Here is a 22,360-nt window from a genome sequence, read left to right as displayed (position 1 = left end):
TGGTTTCTTTCATGTTTCTTTTGAATCGCTAAATGATGTACTGTAATTCATTAAAATTTATACAAATTCGTGTTTTGGTTTTTTATTATGGGATTGATCATGTCCAGTGATTAATTTGATTTATCAATTGTTACTCTCTTGTGTTTTTGTTAGAATCTTGATTTTCTTCACTAATTGAACATGATGCAGATGAAAATTGAGGAGCTTCAATTGAGTTAGAGAAAATCAATTAATCCACAAAAAGAAAAGGAATAATAATAAATAAAAAAAATGAGATTTCGGCCGAAATATTAGTCGATATTGAAAAATTCCGGCGAATTTTCCGGTGGAAACTCGTCTCGGCGAAAATCTTGGTATCGACTCCTCTTCGACCGAAAACGAAAATATCGCCGGAATCTCGGCCGAGATAGACGAGATCGACTACATTGGTGAGAACTGCGAACATCTTACGGGTGCTCAAGAATTAAAGTGGTGAATTGTTGAGTGGGTACCATTTCATAGCATTTTTATAAACCTTGAAGTTCAGGTTCCGATGGCAGGCGCATCGCACGTGCGGTTTCACTAGTGGTCCCATGAAAAGGAGTGGTTCCCAAAAATTCGTCTTACATATAATGCATTACATCGATATCCCTAGTTATGTGGGGAGTTGGTATTGGTAACCATGTGGGTATGTTAAGGGATGACCTAAGGGATAGAATCGAAGTATTCTAAAGGTAGCAATTTACTAAAGTTGCAATTCAGACCAACTGAAATAATCCATTCAGTGAACAAGTTCATATCCGATGTAGATTGTAGAATGTACTAAAAAAAATCAATGATACAACTCTAACTAACTTGCAGATTCTCTTTTGGAGTCCACCAATTTGGTTAAGAGTAAAAGTGAACTTTGATGTATAATTTAGTAAACATAATTTTCTAATAGGAATTGGAGATTATGCGTAATGGTGTAGGTGATTTGTTGGAACCAAAATAGATGGCTCAAAGGCAACAGATGAAAAATAAAAGGAAGTAGTTATTGCAGTTGAGGCAATTAAATGGACTAAGGAAAGGCAGGTTGAGGCAATTAAATGGACTAAAAAAAGGAATAATGAAATTTATTTACTCCTATTAATGGTGAATCGGGTAATATTCACTGGGCGATAAATGGTGTCATCAATCAGTATTTGTTGTTGTTGTTTTTATTTTGTTTTTGTAACAGGATTTGGTCTTATATTAAATGAGAATCAAATAAAGTAGCATATGAACTTGTAAAATATGCTAGAATAAAAAATAAATTTGAGTTTTTAATTTATCCACCTCAATTCATTATAAAAAGTATTGAGAAAGGTAATCCTTATGCAGCGAGTTCGATTTTCAACAAAATTTCTTTTCATATTAAAGGAAAATATATTTGTTCTTTGTTGTTAATCAATAATTCAATATGTTAGTTATATTATTGGAAACATAATAGTCTGAATCATTTGATCTTTTTAAAAACCGAAGGCCAAAACTAAAGAAACCGCGAAAAGAACCTATTAATTTTGAAATTGACCGATACTTTCTAATAAACCCATTAAACCAAATGTTGATGATTTATCGATTAATGATTCATCAACAATGCGTAGGAACATATATTTTTTTTATGAAATTCTTTAGTTATTATGCTATGTTTTAATGGGATCGTAAAGAACTCATTTTCTTTTTATTACTTAATATAGTCAATGGGTTAATTACTTATGTTTTTTTTGTCCATGCTAGAGACAGAGGAAATTATTTATTTATTGAGGTTATACTGTAATTAAATAACTCTATTATTAACTTCTAATATCTTTTTATATATTTATTTTTCTAAACAAAAATAATTATTAATAAAGAATAAAAAACAGAAACAAGAGAGGAACATAAAGCTAGAATCCCCTGGTCAAAAAATCAAAATAAATAAATAAAAATAATACAACCGGTAAAAGGAAAAAAGTTACATCAACAAGCTCGTGTAAAATATTTCCTCCAAAAATTATTTTCATTAGCTATCAAGCAAACTCTCTGTTTTGGGTTCTTCTTACACAAAACAAGCTGAAACCCATCTGATGGAGGAGAAAGAATATCTTTCATCACCATATACTCTAATAATGATAACGTGCGATAGTTAGCATATTCATTATCATTTGTATACATGGCTAGCATATTAAATCAATTAGTATCAACATTAGCAACCGGGTTTAACTTATGAGAATAAATCCATTCTTTGTTTCTTGATTTGTGTGAAATATCCCACCTTCCTCCTCGGATAAATCTGTCTAGTGAGTTCCTTTCAAAGAGATACGTCACAATATTAACCACATTACTAATTGGACTAGCAATAGGAGATCTTTCGCCAATAATTTTTGTTGCTAACTCTTTAATGGCTTTTTTAGTTGGTTTGAAGAGTTATTTGTTCCACATATGCAAGTTGAGTATTGCGGAGAATGAGTGTATCCACTCTAACCATAATTTCACTTCTACACAACAATAGCCTCTACCTTAGCGGGAGTATCACCTAAAACTTTTATTTTAACCACGGGCTCCCTATTTTCATCTGTATCATCTTTCACTTTACTAGAATTATTAGGAGTTTGTTTTTTATTACCTGCAGGTGCATTAGGAATAGTTAGTCCATTTGTATATGTCGTAAATCATTACCATCAAATAATCATGGGAACATATTGTTGCTTGACTGATTTCTTCATTTTATTTACCTTGATTGGCATCAAGCTTTTAGTTTTGCTTTTCTCCTTACACGAAAGTGATTTTAGGTAGCACAGTAGATTCGTTTGCACTATCTACTCTCTCATACCATGACCGATGGCCCTGCAATAAAAGCAAAAGGAAGGAAAAATTTCATAATTAAAGTATGTCGTAAAAGTGAAACCATCTCACTCCACCAAAACGTTGAGAAATCAATCTTCACCTAAACTCTTGCGAAGTCACAAGAAGTTTTTCTTAGAGTTGGATCATCTACGCGCATATGCTTCCCAACAATGGAAACAATTTCGAATTTTTTTTATTTCCTCTAATATTCAAAGATCAATACCATAGATTCTCATCCAAACTTGTGTAATACATTGACGTTTATCACTAGGGTTGAAATCTTAATCCATTAATAGGGGTGCATGAAGCTAGGCCTAAGATAATATGAACCAGCTGTCCTAATGTTCCACATAACTTCCTGCGATGAGAAAAAAAAGATCTGAAATTATGGAAAATCCATATGTTTGCCGACCATATACATTTGAGCTTGGAATGAATTCGATAAGGAGTAGATCCTTTAGGAAAAACCAGACGTCTAATTAGATTGTTTGGACAATCATCAACTCTGAAATTTTGATTGATAGGAGATTACCTTTTACATCGGTTTTAGGAAGCTGCCAAAATGAAAACTCAGTGGGTAGTGAATTAGAAATCATAACTGCATAAGATTTGGGTTTCACGCAAAGTAAATTTTTTTTAGTGGAATTGGTTGGGGCTGGAAACTAAGATCAAGTACCGTGAGGTCATTCGTATGAACAATAGCAGAAAAAAACTTCCGTCTTCGCTGTGAAACCCTAATCATGAAATCGACCAAGAAACCCCCCATTCTTCTTAGCTAAATCTTATTTTCCACCGCCCCTAGGGATGACATAGGTTGATTAATAGTTAGATATGTGGTATGATCATGATTCTCTCAGATTTATTTTTGTTTTGATGGTTTGTTTCTCTGTTGTTTCTTTGGGTTTCCTTGATGATCTTAATTTCGGATTTGATGGTAATAATTTATTTTATGCTTCATCGAGCTCTATTTCTCTGATGCTCAAGCCGTATCTGTCCCTGTTAGGTAAATATGAAACCCAATCATTTTTTTAGGTACATGATTCATAGATGCATGCCCTTATCCTCCAATCCATATTTAGAGATATTTTTCACTGATGATGTTCCCATATCATCAACAAATGTTTTAAACCCCATACTCGTAACTGCAGATTGTTTATTTTTCAGATCTACCATTTTAATTTGTGATTTTCGTTTTTGTTTGTTGGTCCCCTTTAAGTTTTTTTTTTTTAGTATTGATTAGTTTATCTTTAGGTTGTTATTTTTGTTTTTATTCTCCATGTGAAAATTATGGAATGAAGAAGTAGCCGTGCTAATTGTTTTTCCAATTTCTCTTTGAAGATGTTCCTGTAAGGTTCTTTTTTCTGATACCCCACTTGATGTTTCAAGTTTTGTAGTATACTCTTATTCTCTGTAGTATGAAGTTTGGTTTATAGGTGGTTTATTTATTTTTTATCCTTTTGTCTCTATTTTATCTCGTTTATTTGTAATAGCCTTGTTATCTCGTTGTTTATTTTCCATAATTTTGTCTTTGAGGACAATTGGTTTACAATTTTACTTGTTTAATTTTGATCCTCGCTGAACTTGTTTGAATTCAAGAAGCAAGAGATTTTTCTGGATCTTTTGTTAGTTGCAGCTGTGGGAACCTCTTTTAATCATCTATGAATTATCCCTAATTCATGAGGATTTGACATCCACCAACACAATATCTATCCTGAATATTAGTTTCACTGCGGCAGATTTGAGACTTTAGCAGATTTAAACTTAGTATTTCCTATTGTGCAAAGATTAAGTTACATCAAGTTCACCTTCAAACCTATGTTGAGGATCTACAACAACAACATCAGAGAAACCTCCTACTGGTAATAAACATGATCAATTTTCAGAAACTTCATTGCAGATTTTAAGTTTATAGTACCACAAGCTAACGAACTATCTATATGCCTTAAGACGCATCCCTAAGGGTCGGTGGATTTAATCCATACTTTTTTATCTGAGTTGTAACTAAAATTATTAGCCTTTTATATTTCGTATTAGGTATATTTTAGGTTAAGGGTTCGTAACTTTATCAATAATTGACATTTTCTAATTGCTTGCTCAGTCTTGTAATTTTATAAGCTTTTTAGGTAGTATGTTGCTAGAGTGTCAGTTAAAGTCTTATAATCTAGTTCGAGCCTGTAATCGTTTCTGGTTTCTTTATTTCATCTCTAGTAACTTTTCATAGCATTATTAGTAGTAGTAACTATACCTTCTTTGGTGAATGAAAAAGATTATTACGTATATTCTCTGGCCTCTGGCCGAGTTAGCTTCGACATAATTGAGTTCATACTGAATTATTCTTCCTCGTATTTTGGATATTGGTTGTCGAATTCTCGGGTTATCTTCTGTCAGCGCCAAAACCATCAAGGACATAGATTGAAGACCACTTCAAACTGCAATTAAAGTTAAAGGCTCTTTTGAAGTTATGGATCAAGCTGAAACAACAAGAGATAGACAAATATCATTCGACCAATAAACCTCACCATATGGATACAAATGCCTGACTAGCAACTTCAATCAATCGCATCAAACCATTCTACCATCAACTAAGTTTCGGTGGACACTGTCATGTCCGTCTACAATACATATTTTCTTGTCAAAAACATTGACCGAAGGCCTTTGACTCCAACATCTCCTCCCGATGCAAGTCCGATCCGAAGACTGCGATTCACGTTCTGGTCCAATATCATGTTGTTGTAAATTCATTACCTACCAATCTTATTGTAATTGATGAAACTTTGGGTATCACATACCCTCATGTAATGACCCCTTGGTATTTTAATAAACTTCATGCTGCAAAAAAAAATAAAAATAATAATAATAGCTTGACATCCAATCAAGAAATCAAAAGATGCATACTGTTTCAATAGAACCCTAAAATCACCTATTTTTCACCCCCGAAAAACAGAGCTAAATTTTTGTTTTCCTACGGGTTAGTCATCTGCAAACATCAATCCTATTATCTTTGAAAAGCACGAGAGAAGAAGAAGAAAAAGGAAAGAAACTCAAGGGCCATACTAGGTCACATGCTCCTAATCGATAGCTTGCAACAACTTGTTTTTATTTATCTTAGGGACTTTCATCAGCAAGAAAATATCTTCATTGTTCACATTTAATCATCCAATTTATATAATTTAAGATTATTACAAAGCAACTGTTGAGAAACAGCCGAAATAGCAACTTGCGAAATAGCGAAAATATCAACAAAATATCAACTTGCCAAATAGCTTACAACATTCATTGACAAATGATAACATTAAAAAGTTCTTACACTAGAATTGAACATTCACCGTTCAAATTTGGCGTTTCGGCATAAGGTGGTGGACTCTTCTTTGGTTTCAATCGAGTCGGCATAATGGGCTAAGATGCGATTTGAAACAAAGTCTAATGTTTGCGGTGTGATCACTTGAGCAAGCACTGTGCTCTTTGGCTGGCGTGCGGGAGACTAGTTTGAATAAGCGTATTAACTAATTTAATACTCACTGATAGTGAGTGATCAAACTATTCTTAACTTCTCAACTGCTGGTACTAAAAGCTTCCCTGGGAAAATTCAACGTCACCGCGTGGAAGTGAACGAGCAAGTGGTATTCTTAACAGTTGACACCATTTATAAGAATGACGAGGACCCATTGGAAATGGTCCATGAATTGTTTCCACTGACAAGGATATTGGTGACATCTGATGATGACGATGATGATATATAGATATATAGTTGAAGGTCTATCTAAATCGACATCTGCTGAAGTTTCAACTTGTGGGAGTGGGAGGCTCATCTTCCGACCTTCTTCTTTCAATTTGGTAAACTGTGACTGTGAGTCACCTTTGGACTTTTGTAATAACCTAACCCAAAGTTATTGAGTTAATTTTGGTTGATCAAATCTCTGTAGACTGATTAGTTAGTTTTTATGATATATCGACAATACCAATTCTTTGAATTATTTCTGTAGATTAAATACAGAACTGGTAATTAAGCACATGTTTATCAGTCAACAGAAATTAAGATGATGATGAAGTTGACCTTATAAATCGTATGTATCCACACCTAATTATTTGACCATTTTAGAATGTAAGATAGAGAAGCATATTAGTTAGTATATGTCAATGTGACTCAAACATAAGACTACTTTTCCCGAGCATCTGGTAGAACTTAGAAAGGAATGCGCCGTACCAAATAAGTAATATGGAGTGTTCCCACTTCCACTCGTATTAATTAGCATCTTATCTGACGCCTAGCGCAAGGAAGTTTCAGTTCGATTGGGGTAATTATTTACAGTTTTGACTTAATTATTTACAGTTTTGATTAAGTAGAGATGCATGGTCAGAACAACACAAATGCATAGCTCAACTAGCCAACTGTAATGCATCAAAGGGAGGTAGCCCACCGGATTATCCACATCCTCTAAAATTCAAGATTGCTAATAGGGGGACTGGTTTTGTTTGGGGTGTACCAAATGCTAATAAGACAAAACATCATTTGCCTTGGGGTTGGGACATTCCCAAGCAAATTGGTACCCCCATTAACAGTCTTGCTAAAATTGGGTGATTTTTAGGGGATGTCTTGTCAAGGGCAAGCACCATGGTCAACCATTTCTTTTTGCTTTAACATCGATTTATAGCCAAGTTAAGGCCTATTCCTGTGCACATGACAAACAATAGATTTTGCATATATATACCCATTATGGATATACCAAACTACCAAGCGTGTATGCCTATATGTCAGAAATAACAATCGGCATATACGATGGAGTTTCCAGCGAGCGATAGAGATTCGATCGTTCGATGGTCTTAGCAGCGTTTGTTGGTCCTTCAAACGCCAGGGATGGTCATTGAATCGCTCGCTGATTTGATCATCGCTCGGTAGTTCCTCATCCAACGACTACAATTTTTTCCTGCTATAAATACCCAATTTCAAACTCATTTCAACTGACACCAGAATTTCTAAATCTCTCTAGAATTTCTCAATATCTTAATCTTATTCAAATCTAAAACAATCACTCCTTCTCCACGGTTCTTTATTTCTTTGTAATATGAAGTCAAGGCAAAGGTAAAAAAAATCAGAGTTCGTGGTGCAAAATACAACATGCTAGAAGATGAATGCATTTGTCGTAATTATGTTTTTTTTACCCAAGATTGTATCGATGATGCACAACAACATGGTAACACCAAGTGGAAAAATATATTTCATAAATACGAAAAACAAACCACGAACATCAATTCTCGTGATGCAAAAGGATTGGCAGAACACTTCATTGTAATCAACAAGGAAGTAGCCTCTTATGTTGCATTGATAATGCAAGCCAAGAGAGGAGGCAAGGAGAATGGTAAGGTGGATGTTGATTTTGAAAGACAGGTTCGTACAAATTGGCAACGAAAACATGGTAAACAGTTCACTTACGAAAGTTGTTATCATATTTTGAAGGTGTTGAACAAATACAATCCAGATATCTTAGCAAGTAATCAACAAGTACCTGAAAGGTCACCATATAATTCTCCTCCCTCAACACCAATTTCTTCACCATTTTCACCAGGTCCATCAAATTCTTCACCAGATACCCCAAGAAACCCAAATTCCAACTTATTTTTCAATAATTATGATGATGGTAAGTGAAAATTTCCAGGGAGGAACAATGCAAGGTTGGCTAGAAAATTAGACCAAGAAGGAAGGAGTTCCAGTGGATTTAACATGACAGAGTTTATGGAATATCAAAAGACTATCGAGAAGCAAAGAGCTGTCGATAGGAAATTTCAAAACAGAGAGAGTAAGAAAAGTCGTCTTTCTCAAGAAAAATTTGGGTTTGACTGTGACAATCATAACATTCTTCAAGCTAACACTTCAATTATGAACGCACATCAAAAACATGTGTGGCAAATCGAATTTGACAGGATTCAAGCACAGATTGAACAACAAGCTGGATTTACTAACAACCAACCCAATGGTGATGATGATGAGGATGGAACTGCTGATGAGTTTGATGTAGTAGTTCCTCTAGATGGTTGATGTATTAATTTAAGTTTTAATATTAGTTTTAATTTGATATGTTGTTGTTGCATTCTATTTAATATTAGTAATTGAAATGAAAAATTGAAGTTGATTAATTTGAAATTTTTACTGTTAATACCGGAATTCTAGTTAGGTTCTACCCGTCCTAGTATACCAAGATGACCTCACTTTTCTTAGAATAGTATGAGAGAGAGTTGTCTTTCCATTGTACCTTGTCCTTTCTTATATAGATTTCCAAAAGCCCCTTGTTTTTATGATATCTTGTCATGTATCCTAAACCTCCTTAATTACTTCTAATGCCATCCATTCTCTAATATAACCTTCTTCTTTCTTGTTAATTCCTTTATTGCCTCTTCTATATTATGAATACTTCTTTGATGGATTTGGGCCTCAGTCTCCATGTTTTGTGTATGACCTTTCCCCTCTTTGGGGCATTCCATCCTAGTTAAGGGGAATTATTATTCATGTATCAACATCTACATAAATAATTTTTTCTCGTTAACTTAAAATAAAATGCATAACTTAATAAAATAAATAACCTAATAAAAATACATAAAATAAATAACTTAATAAAATACATAAATTAATCATTGTCTTTCATGCTCTGCCTAAAGATTCAATCTCAGATCATCTCTTAAATTGTCATACGAATTTCGGTTCTGAATGTAATTAGTCATTTGAGCATAATTTGTGGTCGAATCTCCGTCCTCAAGTATTTATCTTCATAGTTAGTCTACTCCGAATCACGACGGTTTTCCTGAATTACCATGTTATGAAGAATTATGCAAGTGAGCATAGTCTTGTGCATTTCATGAGGACTCAACCCACGATATGGGCCACAAATGATTGCGAACTTCCTCTTGAAAATTTCAAAAGCGCATTCCACATCCTTCATCAATGCTATTTGGGCATCGTTAAAATGTCGGTATGAACGGCCTAATGCATCGGCAGGAGGCTGACAATAGGATTGAACTAAGGTGGACCATTTTGGGTAGATACCATCCGCAAGATAATAGCCATGAGTGTACTGATGGTCGTTGATCATCAAATGGACATCGGGGAAATTCCATACTTCAGATCTTTAAACTGAGGCGACTTGTGAAAAACATTAATACCATTTTTTGAACCGACACAATAAACAGGGCATCCTTGCCATACCCAATGCATACAATCGAGACTACCTAGCATTCATGGGAATCCCCCTTCCTCATTCTCCCTCAATATTTGTCTAACATCTTCCTCGGTTGCTTTTCGTAAATATGTTGGATCAAAATGATTAATCATTACTTCACAAAACAATGAAAGGTAAGTGCATGAAGTTGTTTTACCCATACTAAGATACTCATCGTTCACATCTGCTGGACTGCCATAACCTAGAATCCTTAAAGCCGACGTAACATTTTGTTCAGGACTATGACCTCTAATATTCAGTGCATCAAACTGATAATTAAATTGAGGTTCTACTCGAAAAAGCTCTTCAATAATCTTTTTCACCAGATGATGAGGCATGCAGAATCGACTTTGAAAATTTTAATCAGAGTACACACAATTGGGAAGAAAATTATCGTGCATCAGCTTTTGGTGATAAAATTCCCTCCCTCAATACGTATATCTTCTTGAGAATACTTCTTGTGGGTCTGGAAATCTAGGTATTTGGAACGTATGTGCAAGCATCAAAGTCTCGATTAGTTTATTGTCTTCATCTTCCTCATCGTCAAGTTCTTGTAACCTCCTTCGATATATTTCTTGTTATAATCTAAACCGATTCATAATAACATTCCTATCTTCATTGGATCTCGCCATTGATGATTAAGAAATTCAAAAATTGAGAACAGAGAAAAAGAAATTGGTGAAATATATGTAGAAGTAGGTGTGAGTAACTAGGAGAAGTACAAGGACGTATATATAGGAATCAACAGGGGTAAATAGCCGTTGCAAAATACTTATAGACCGATAATATTATTATCGCCAGCGGTAGAATTTATAACGCGCGATCGGATTTGCGACGCCAGCGATATTCAAAATGTCGTCGGCGTATTAGATAATATCGCTCGCTAGAAAGTATATCGCCCGGGTGTTGCACAACTTTAGTACACACTATCCAGAGTAGCCAAAGCTTGGCTATAGTCTACTTCTAAAAAAGAAAATTGTCATAGTGGTTTCTCTTGGCTATAATCTAGCTAAAGCCAAGAAAAATACCCCTTCACAGTGCTTACTCTAATCATTCTTAGCTTGTCCTCACATTATTTCTTTAAATTTTTTTTTTAGAAAAGGATTTCGGAAAAAAAATTATTATCTTATGCATCCATGCATAAGATAACAACCAATCATTGTATTCGTAAAATGCAATTTTTAAAAAAAAAAATATCATTAATAAGGAGTGAGGTTCTGCGTTCTACAATGCAAATTAACATTATCTTTCATATTTTTTAATGTAGTCTTTATCATCCCACCCGCAAATATCAAATTTAATGGGTAATTCACTGGACGTGAATGGAAATCTCAAGTCCTTTGTTGCTCACCGTTAATAAGAACCCTGTTTTAGAGCATACTGAAAAATTTAGCATACCAAGTAACGCCAAAATATGGTCATTAGATATTAAATCCAAAAGCCCCTCAACCAAATATTTTTGGTAATGGAAAAATTGTCATTTTAGTATTAGGGTAAATACTAATGATTAGTTATACTAAATCTTGATTAGTGATTGATATTAATAATTAGTGATTAAGTATAATAAGTTACAATCTTTGTGTTGATAAATTCGGGGGAAGAAAAAAAAGTTAGGTATTTTTTCTTTTTTTTGATAAGGAGAAAGGGAAGTGAGGAAAAAATTTGTTTTTTGTTTCTTGATTCAAGTAATAAAAATGGATGAGAATGGAGAATCTTCATCTACAAAATCTAAGAAATTTCACATCAACTACAACAATGATCCGAAGATGGATAATTTTCTAGACTATGAGAACGATTTTACCCAAACTCAAACTCATAATGATGAGTTTTATTAGACAAATCTAGAAGATGAATACATCGATGAGGAACCTAATGCTAACAATACACAAGTATACTTCTAGATTATGTTAAATTTCATTTTTGTCGTTTGAAATCATCAAAAAATTGATTTTTTTCATCAAGTTCGGCGAACAAAGATAGGTTCGGCTTGAAAGTATCAGCCGAACCTACTGGTATACTACAGAAGATGAACAATATTAGTGTAAATACTAATGATTAGTTATACTAAATCTTGATTAGTGGTTAATATTAATAATTATTGATTAAGTATACAATCTTTGGTGTTGATAAATTTGGGGGAAGAAAAAAAAGTTAGGTGTTTTTTTTTTTGAGAAGGTGAAAGCGAAGTGAGGAAAAATTTTGTTTTTTGTGTTTTGATTCGAGTAATAAAAATGGATGAGAAGGGAGAATCTTCATTTAGAAAAGCTAAGAAATTTCACATCAACTACAACAATGATCCGAAGGTGGATGATTTTCTAGATTATGAGAATGATTTTACCCAAACTGAAACTGAAACTCAAACTCATAATGATGATTTTTATTAGCCAAATCTAGAAGATGAATACATAGATGAGGAACCTAATGCTAACAATACACAAGTATGCTTGTAGATTATGTTTAATTTCATTTTTGTCGGTTGAAATCATCAAAAAATTGATTTTTTTAATCAAGTTAGGCAAACAAAGATAGTTTCGGCTTGAAATTATCAGCCGAACCTAACTGGTATACTACAGAAGATGAAAAGTTCGGCTTACTCGAAATATAATAGTTATTGGTCGAAATATAATAGTTATCGGACGAAAAAGTTATGACCAAAACAAGATCGAAAGACTTGATTCTACAGAGGGAAGTTCGTCTGATAACTCATCAGTACGAGCCAGCGGACCTAAAGTCTATTGTTGATGGTGGTTTTTAGGTTAGGGTCAAAATCGTAAAACTGTACATCTGACATGACGTCACTATGACCATTAGCACATTTATTGAATCAATCAGCATGCCTACGTAAGAATTACCGGGGTACCTTTTTTTTTACATGGGTCATGTTCCACGGCAGAACCCTTAATACTGACTGACATCATTTATGCCAAACCCTAATTCTCATGCTACCGCGCCAAGGCATGCCAACCATGCCAGCCACACCATTGTGCCAATGGAATACCATGCCAGCCACATCTCCGCGCCAAGGCATGCCAACCATGCCCGCGTCAAGGCATGCCAGCCGCACCACTGCGCCAATGGCATGCCATGCCAGCCACACCTCCGCGCCAAGGCATGCCAACCATGCCAGACGCACCACTGCGCCAATGGAATGCCATGCCAGTCGCACCTCCGCGCCAAGGCATGCCAACCATGCCAGCCGCACCACATGTGCCAATGGCATGTCAACCACCTTGCTGCGCCATACCATGCCGGCCTTCCCTATGCGGCTACCAAAACGAAGGCGTGCGATGATCAACAACCACCCTCACATCTTAGATGCAAATATTTCCCGTCCAAGGTCGCCAAACAACCCATGGTAACCTTTGGCCACGCCAAACCCTAGTATTGGCCATGCCACATGTGCCAATGGTATGCCAACCACCTTTCGCGCCATACCATGCCGGTCTTCCCTATGCGGCTACCGAAACGAAGGTGTGCGATGATCAACGACCACCCTTCCATCTTAGATGCAAATCTTAGCCGTCCAAGGTCACCAAACAACGCATGGTAACCTTTGGCCCAACGCCAAAATCCTAGTTTGTCTGCGCCTAAACCACGCCAAGGCATGCCGACCATGCCACATGTTCCAATGGCATGTCGCGCCATCCACCTTCCCGCGCCTAACCGATGCCATGCCGGCCTTCCCTTCACGGCTGAAAAAACGAAGGGATTGCGACAATCAACGACCACCTTCCATCTTAGATGAAAATCTCAGCCGTCCAAGGTCACCAACCAACACATGGTAACCTTTGGCCCAATGCCAAAACCCTATTTTTGGTCACGCCCAAACCGCGCCAAGGCATGCCGGCCATGCCACATGTGCCAATGGCATGCCAGCCACCTTGTCGCGCCATACCATGACGGCCTTTCCTATGCGGTTACCAAAACAAAGGCTTGCGACGATCAATGGCCATCTTTCCATCTAAGATGCAAATCTTAGCCGTCCAAGGTCGCCAACCGACGCATGGTAACCTTTGGCTCAAAACCTTAGTTTTGGTCACGCCCAAACCGCGCCAAGGCATGTCGGCCATGGCACATGTGCCAATGGCATTCCATCCACCTTGTCGCGTTATACCATGCCGGCCTTCCCTATGCGGTTAGCAAAACAAAGGCTTGCGACGATCAACGACCATCCTTCCATCTAAGATGCAAATCTTAGTCTTCCAAGGTCGCCAATCAACGCATGGTAACCTTTAGCCCAAAAACCTAGTTTTGGTCACGCCCAAACCCCGCCAAGGCATCCCGGCCATGCCACATGTGCCAATGGCATTCCAGCCACCTTGCCGCGCCATACCATGCCGGCCTTCCCTATGCGGTTTCCAAAACAAAGGCTGGCGACGATCAAAGGCCATCCTTTCATCTAAGATGCAAATCTTAGACGTCCAAGGTCGCCAACCAACGCATGGTAACCTTTGGCCCAACGCCAAAACCTTTGTTTTGGCCACGCCCAAACCGCGCCAAGGCATGCCATCCATGCCACATGTGCCAATGGCATGCCAACCACCTTGTCGCGCCATATCATGCCGGCCTTCCCTATGCGGCTACCAAAACAAAGGCTTGCGAATATCAACGACCACTTTTCCATCTAAGATGCAGATCTTAGCCGTCCAAGGTTACCAGCTAACGCATGGCAACCTTTGGCCCGACGCCAAGCCCTAGTTTGGTCGCGCCCAAACAAAGCCAAAACCCTAACTTTTGGTCGTGCCTAAACTAGGCCATATTAAAGCCGTACCGGCCATGCTTTCATGCCACTGGCTACCAAACGAAGGGTTGCAATAATCAATGGCTACCCTTCCTCTTAAGATGCAAAATCTCGACCGTCGAAGGTCACCACCGAGCCGGCAAGTCTCTCAAGTTCAACTTGCCGAACAACAACATGCTACATGTTTTCCATGAAAACACTAGAGACATCAACACAAGTCACAAACTAAGGGTGCTCATTGGGTATTTGATTGGCGGTTTACAGCGTGCGACGTACACTACGCCCGTTATAAGAAAGTGTCATAAGGATGAGGCGGTTAGTAAATACATGGAGTAATGGTGAAACGCTTTCTTTTATGGAACATCAATTCCAGGCATTACCGGTTACCACCTCCTCCCATTTACTCATCCGTTTTCCATTTCTTACGAGACCAGAGTACGTTTCACTTCGACTTGTATAAATAGGTCTTACCTATTTCCACCGAACAACAAGTTCAGGTCAGGAGGATATAACACTCAGAAAATATTTGCTAGCTTTCCATCTGTTAGCTTCCAACTTTCTGATAAAAGTCGTGAAACAACTACTCTTCCAGAATCAACTATTCTGGTCCCAACACTCTCTTCGCTTCCCTCCCCAAAACCAACCCTTCTCCTTCACTTTGTGAACGAAGCAAGTCTGGAATGACCATTTCTTGGTTTAGGCCGGATTTGTACAAATTGATCTCTCGAATATAAAGTACTCACTTGCAGTACATTGTTTAGGGTTTAAACTCGTTTCTCACCCACACACCCGAAATTACCAAAATCAGCAGAAATTGTTTTCACCCTCAAACCATTGGCGACCACAGTGGGAGGTTGATCTTTTGGTCACGATGTCAATTTTCAATCCTCGATCTCATACCCCGACCCAGACGTCAGGACAGTAAAATCAAACGATCCTTTCAGGAATCGACGACTCAGCTACTAGGCGGCTCGATTACCAGTCGTGACATGGCAAGGGACGACTGGGGACTTCCGAGGGGTTAGAAGCAAACGATCCACCCACGGAATCGGCAACACGACAAGGAATGACTGGGGAATTTCCACAGTCACGGTGATGTTTCCCACAAAACTCGGTCTTACATCCGGGAGATTCCTTTTTCACCAAAAGATCCAAAAACTGAGTAAGTCTTGCCTAGACAAAATACGTGGTTTACTACTTCAGGTTTTCATGGGAATGATGAAACTAATAGTCATGTTATGTTTCATCTCATGCTCTCTGTCGACAAGCAATGCTCACAATTCAGTGTCTTTCCTGGGATGTTTGCACCATTCACAATCGTAACCAAAAAGCATCGTTATTTTAAAAACAGTTCGTTCCAAATAACAATCCAAAACCCTCAACGTAACATTTGTCTGTCAAACCAAAAATCCAGGAAATAAAAACCGTAAACTTGGCGTTTCATTTGCCTTTAAGAAAAAAAACCTAAAATAAGAAGTTCAAAAGACAGAAATACGTTCAAGGAAAGTTTTTCAACAATGGCTTGCTCTTCTTGGAAAAAGCCTCTTTCGTGCTTTGGAGAGCCGCCCTCTTCAGCTTCATCTTCCTGGACAAATTTTCGACTTCCACTTCCTGCTTCTTCACCATATCCACAGAAGGACCTTCGACTGTTTCGGCCAACAACTTTTCAACCTCAGAGAAACCTTTAACGAACCAAGGAACATTGAACTCTAAGTTTACCCACGTGTCAGATGGAACCTCCAGCTCGAGACTACATCCTCAGAAACAGTATTACCAGTCACATTGCACATATCGTCAATCGAAGAAAAAGCTTCCTCCACACGCTTAACCAACGCAAATCGACTAGTAATTTTCTTGGTCGTGGCGATATGCCCGTAGCTTTCCCATATCCTGGTGTATAGCGCCGCGTGATTGGCTGGCACGCTAAATCCCCCGATCAACACATGATCCGGATGAGGAACCAGATATGGATGGTTGAAAGTGGCGGCCGCGACTGCATCAGCAACCGGCAAGGGATTCCTAACGACAATTGCACCTGCGGCCACTGGAGTACTCTCCATTGTCTGAGTCATAACGACGTTTTCATCTCGATGAACATCCATTTCAAGGTTGCCCGGTGCGGCTGTCACAGTTGAAGACAAAGTTGTATCTCCGCTAGTCTTCGTCTCAGGACCATCTTCAGAAACGGCTTCCCATATGATATCACGGATTAGATATTTTACAAAGAGAAAGGAAGAGAGGAAATAAGAAAAAACATGCGGGAGACTCACTGATTCGCTTTCAGACCGACTAGAGGAAGATTCAGCACTGCTGTCGGAAGAACTACTCTCGCCATCACTGGACTCTGAACTTTCATCCTTCTCGGGTTCCCCATCATCATGGATAGTCTCAGCACCGCCACCCTCCGTCTCGAGAAACGATATTTTCTGACTACTTGCAAGTTTGGTAAAGGTGTTCACGCTGCTGAGACCCTGGGAAAGATAGAAAGACGGATACTCAAAAAAGAAACAAGGATATACACGATCCAACTAAAATCAAGAGGAAAAGCATACGTACCCGCATACTAAATGAACTGAAAGTCGGTAGGGCTGTCGAATCTGACTGGGAACTGTCTGCACGGCTTTTAGACCTTCGCTCCTTCACTTGGGACTATCTTCATTCGGGCTAACGGATTTTCGCTTGGTCGAAGAAGGATACCTCAGCAGTGGGTTCTCCGCTAAAACCGCAGGAGAAGGCTTACCGCGACGGTTTTCTACCACATTATTCACGAATCCATGGATATCGAGAAACTCATCCTGCCAAAATATGTTATATTTGGAGGTTGTTGATGGATTTCGTTTCGCGAGCGGAAAATGGATACTTTTACCCGACACAAGAACACTAGCATCGAGAACAGTTGGCAACGAGTTTTCTGGAACAACTGGATGACGAACGAGTGGGACCCCTTGGTCAAAACCCATATGCCGAGCCGCCCTTTCGATATTGTAAGAAACTTCTTTGCAAGATCCTCGAAAGAAAGACGTCACATGACCGAGCGTGCAGCTTCGCATGAACACCATCTCTCCAACACTCATATCCTCTTTATCAGAAGACAAAGACATGCTCGGAGCAGGAGAAAAGGTATTGATCTGAGTTATGGACGCATGCACAGGAGCCCATGGACGAAAATCGACCGTGTGCGAGTTTTCAAGGAAACCAACTAGGTTCGAACCAATCTTTGGGAGCCTATTCGATCAGCGCAGTATCCTAGAACCACCCCAATACTCGGGAAGTACGGCCAACAGTTTTGGAGCATACCTTTCGAAGTTCTCTCACAGCCACGCTTGGAGAAAGGCGGCATGAATATATGAATCCACTTTCATGTAGCCATTTGAAGCGCACATGTCTGCGACCAGATGATCCAAGTGTATACAGAGAACCAAGAAACAAGCCGCCAATAGGGAGAACGACACCTTTTTCCAATTTTAGGGCAAACTTGATAAGTTCCTGTCTTATCTCCTTCTTACCAGAGTTGTCATCGAAAATATCTCTGGATAACCAAAGAGCAAAGAATGTTGCGACATGAAGTGTACTATTTTTCTAATTTGGATCCAACTCATCAGGAAACCATTGAGACACCCACCAGACATAGAAGCACCTCGTCTCGTTTTCTTTCCGAACGAATCCTTTGGATTTCTCAACCAGAGCGGCGCGCATTTCTTCTTCATCTGCAGACAACTTGACATCGACGTTTCCTATTACGGGAAGGTTTAGCAAGACGCCACGCTCTCTAAAGAGATAGTCATTTCAGCCCACCTGCAGATGGACGTGTGAGTGTCCGGACACCATCTGGAAATAAAAGCAACCAAGCCTGAATATCTTTCCTAATTTGAAGCACTGCGGAAGTCGCCACTAGGGACACCTAGGGGTTTAAAGGCTTATTGCATACGCTAAATGCAATCGACGATGCCTGCGACAGTGAGTTAGGATCTTATTTCTATTTTATTTTTGCTCGAGGACTAGCAAATAATAGGTTTGGGTGTATTTGATAGACACATTTTTGTGTCTGATATAATATCAATGTTATATATTGTTAGGGCTCATTTTTGTACTTATTATGGTGTTTTATTTATTTGTAGGTATTTTTGGAAAAATAAACTTTTGTGGCGAAATTGGCTCGAAAAGTGATGTTTGCACTCTCTGGAGAAATCACTAAATACACCCCGAAGAAATGTTGTTTGCACCCGGACGGAGTGTTAGACGCACCCATGAAAAGTATTAAAAATACCCCAGAAAATCGCTAAAGGACCCCTAGCAATGGATAAGGGGTACCCAAATTACTAAGGGGAACCCAACCAACTATTCCCACCCCAGCCATTGTTAGGGGGACACCATCTTTATGGTTTAAACGCACTGAATTTTGGAGGGAAAATTATTATCAACAGCAAACTCCCTGAATTGGATTTGGACGTGATATTCTCGTGGATTTTCAGCAGACCAAGTTGGTTTGGGCTTGGTTTGATCATACATGCAAGGTACGTGGATTTAAATCGAAGATAAAGGGAGATATGGGAAGATTTCCTAAAACAGGTGAAACAGGGGAGTAGTTGTTCACGGATTTTATGTTCGGCTAAATTTGGTAATACGTGGGGAATGGGATAGTGAATATCTCCTTATGGATTCGAATCTATTAAAAAAGGAAAGTTTGGACTAAACAGGGAGACATGTGAAGAAAATATGAAAATTATATCCGTAACTTTTGGAAAAAGAAAAGGAAGAAAATCAGAGATTTCTTGGAGACTTGATCGTGCTGTGGCATATATATATGTTGCTTGGAGTTCCAAAAGGATCTATCGAGTAGTTTGGGGCCTCTACGTAGTTTAGGTGAAGCTCTGGTACGAAGAAATCACACTGCAGAGAAAGTTGCAGCAGCAGGAAGAAGAAGACGAAGCTGAAGAACATTGGACAGACGAAGACAATCGCAGAATCCGCGGCCTTTTATTTCAAAATTCAGTCACATTGTAACAATTTCTGTAACAACTATTCAGAGTTCGCAACAGTTCTGTGTTAGGGTACTCTGTAACAGTGGTTCATAACAATTATATCCGTTACAAACACGTTGTTTTATACCTTCTCTTCTTTTTAATCAACTTTTGAGCAACAAGCATGTATTTTGAGCAACTGGTTAATATGAGGAGCTAAACCCCATTGCTGAGGCGATAGAGGAAGCTATTTTTCCAACAAAAAGTGGTATATTCTTATTTATTTATTTATCGCAATTAGTTTTATGATTTTTTTTCCTTGATTGGAAATTGTTTGAATGATTCTTGTTAAGCAATTGTTATTTCTTTTGATAGAGCATGCTTGGACCTAGGTTTTTGATGTTCTATGCTTCGGATTTACACCTGTTATTTTGAGAATCTACTTGTTGCAATAGTTTAGAATCAAATTGAACGAAAAAATTGCATAAATATAAATATTGGATTAAATCATTTTGAATTTGGAAAATAGTGGAATCTTAGCCTCAGTGTTTCTTTTAGTATTGATATCATCTTTGATTGAGTTTGTTATAATCTTTAGTGAGTTTTCTATTTTAATATTAGGATTTAAGTCTAATTAATATCCTTCACAAGTCTGAGAATCGAATCACTTTTACCACTATCTACAAATCACATCAATTTTTGGCGCCGCCGACGCGGACTTGTTTTTAGGGTTTTAGATTTATTTTTTTTGTTTTTATTATTTTTGTCTTTTTTTATGTTTTTGGGTATTTATCTTGTGTCTACAGGTTCTGGATCATAAAGAAAATTAAGCCAAGGAGTTTGGTGATTTCATAAAGACTTGGAGCTAAAGATTAAAGCAAAAAAAAACAGAAAAGAAGACAATTTTATTTTAGACAATTTTAGTTTAGGGTTTGTTTATTTTATTTTATTTAAAAAAAAAAACTGTATTAGGGTTTATTATTTTTGTAATTTTTCTTTATTATTTTGGACTTTTGGACTTTGGGACATTATTTTTTTTTATTACCCTACGGAAGGGTACTTTAAATATAAACTGTTTACAGAGAAGGAGGACAATTACGATATTGTCTCTGCACCTTGGGTTCGTACACTAGACATCGGAGTCAGTGGCCCGAGTCGACTACAACCAATTCATCCCCCGTCTGGAACGGGAGGTAAGATTCTAAACACTCGGAATCCCCTGTCAGCGAGTTACTGGACTCCTTCGTATGCATATATGTTGAGGACTGAATACAGACATTTATTTTTCTAGTAAAGGGCAAGGCCTGGCCATACAAGATAAGGGTTCGGATTTCATCACCGTTCTCTTCTTGCCCGCTTTAGGAACACGTAACCTACGCGAACCTAAGCCTAAAATTTTAACTAGAACGAGACCGATAGGGTAACGAGCTTAACAGGAAAGTCATTCGAAAAATATTGGTTACTCTTTTAAGCATACTTCGAAGTTCTTGACGGTTTCTGTAAGTTGAATGCGTGACTGCGCCGCCTTGTAATACCGGTGAGGCCTTGGGTATCAAAGCTCCACCGAGCTTCCCTCGCCTCTATTCAACTTACGTTAACTAGGATTGATTCCAGAGGGGTTTGCTTAAATTGTAAAGAATTCCCGTTCGAAGGATTAGAAGCTGGTCTATAAACAATCTAAGTGGAGCCATCATGCTTTCTGTTTACTAGAAATCAATAGGTTTGATTTGGTTGATTCGGCCTTGATCTGTGTTTGCTTACCCTTCCAATTTAGAAAATTCTATTGTATGCCTGAACGTAAAAGAGACGCACTAGGTAGATTTGCTAAAGAGAAACCTAGTAGTTCGAAGCGCCTCGATTACCTTAATCTAGAAAGTCCGGCTTTTGAAGAGTCTGTTTTTGAACGTTCTTTGACTGAGGAGAGAATCCATGTTGCTCCGATAGCGCCAGAAATGGCAACTTTGAAAGCTTTGTTGAATCCAACTAGGACTACCCGTCCTTCGTGTATCAAGTTAGCTGAAACGGAGGCACCCTATGAGCTGAAACCTGGGACCTTACAGATGCTCCCAATCTTTTTAGGGAAAGAAAATGAAAACCCTTATTACCATGTTAGGGATTTTGAGGAAATTTGTAGTACTCTAAGAATTAGAGGCTTAGATGATGATGCTTTAAAACTTAGGTTATTACCATTTTCCCTGAAAGATAAGGCCAAGTCGTGGATGTATAGTTTGGACTCCGAGTCAATTGAGACATATGAACAACTTACATCTGCCTTTTTCAATAAGTTTTTCCCTAGGCACAAAACATCGTCTATTAGGACGCAAATATGCACATTTTCACAACAAGAGGGAGAATCTTTATATAGGTATTTGGAAAGGTTCAATGATTTATTATCCCAGTGTCCTCATCATGGTTTAGAAAAGGTTAGGCTAGTTCAGATCCTTTATGAGGGTTTAGATTATTCCACAACGACCATGGTTGAGTCTCTATGCACTGGTGGATTTGAAAACCAAACTGTTGATGCGGCGATAGGATTTTTTAATGAAATCGCTGAAAAAACCCAGCAATGGGAAAATAGTAGGGCACCCCAGAAAACAATTATTTAAAGTAAAGGAAACGTTAAT

General features: G+C 38.1%; 1 pseudogene; it reads right to left on the bottom strand.

Moving 5' to 3' along the window:
• Window positions 1-22,052: 22,052 nt before the first annotated feature.
• On the bottom strand, window positions 22,053-22,152 carry LOC113284846 (annotated as a pseudogene).
• Between the last annotated feature and the right edge of the window lie 208 nt (window positions 22,153-22,360).

Source organism: Papaver somniferum, chromosome 5 (genome assembly GCF_003573695.1).
Source record: "Papaver somniferum cultivar HN1 chromosome 5, ASM357369v1, whole genome shotgun sequence".
Taxonomy (NCBI): Eukaryota; Viridiplantae; Streptophyta; class Magnoliopsida; order Ranunculales; family Papaveraceae; genus Papaver; species Papaver somniferum.
The sequence above is the reverse complement of the archived record's forward strand: the minus strand, read 5'-3'. Positions and strand labels throughout refer to the sequence as shown.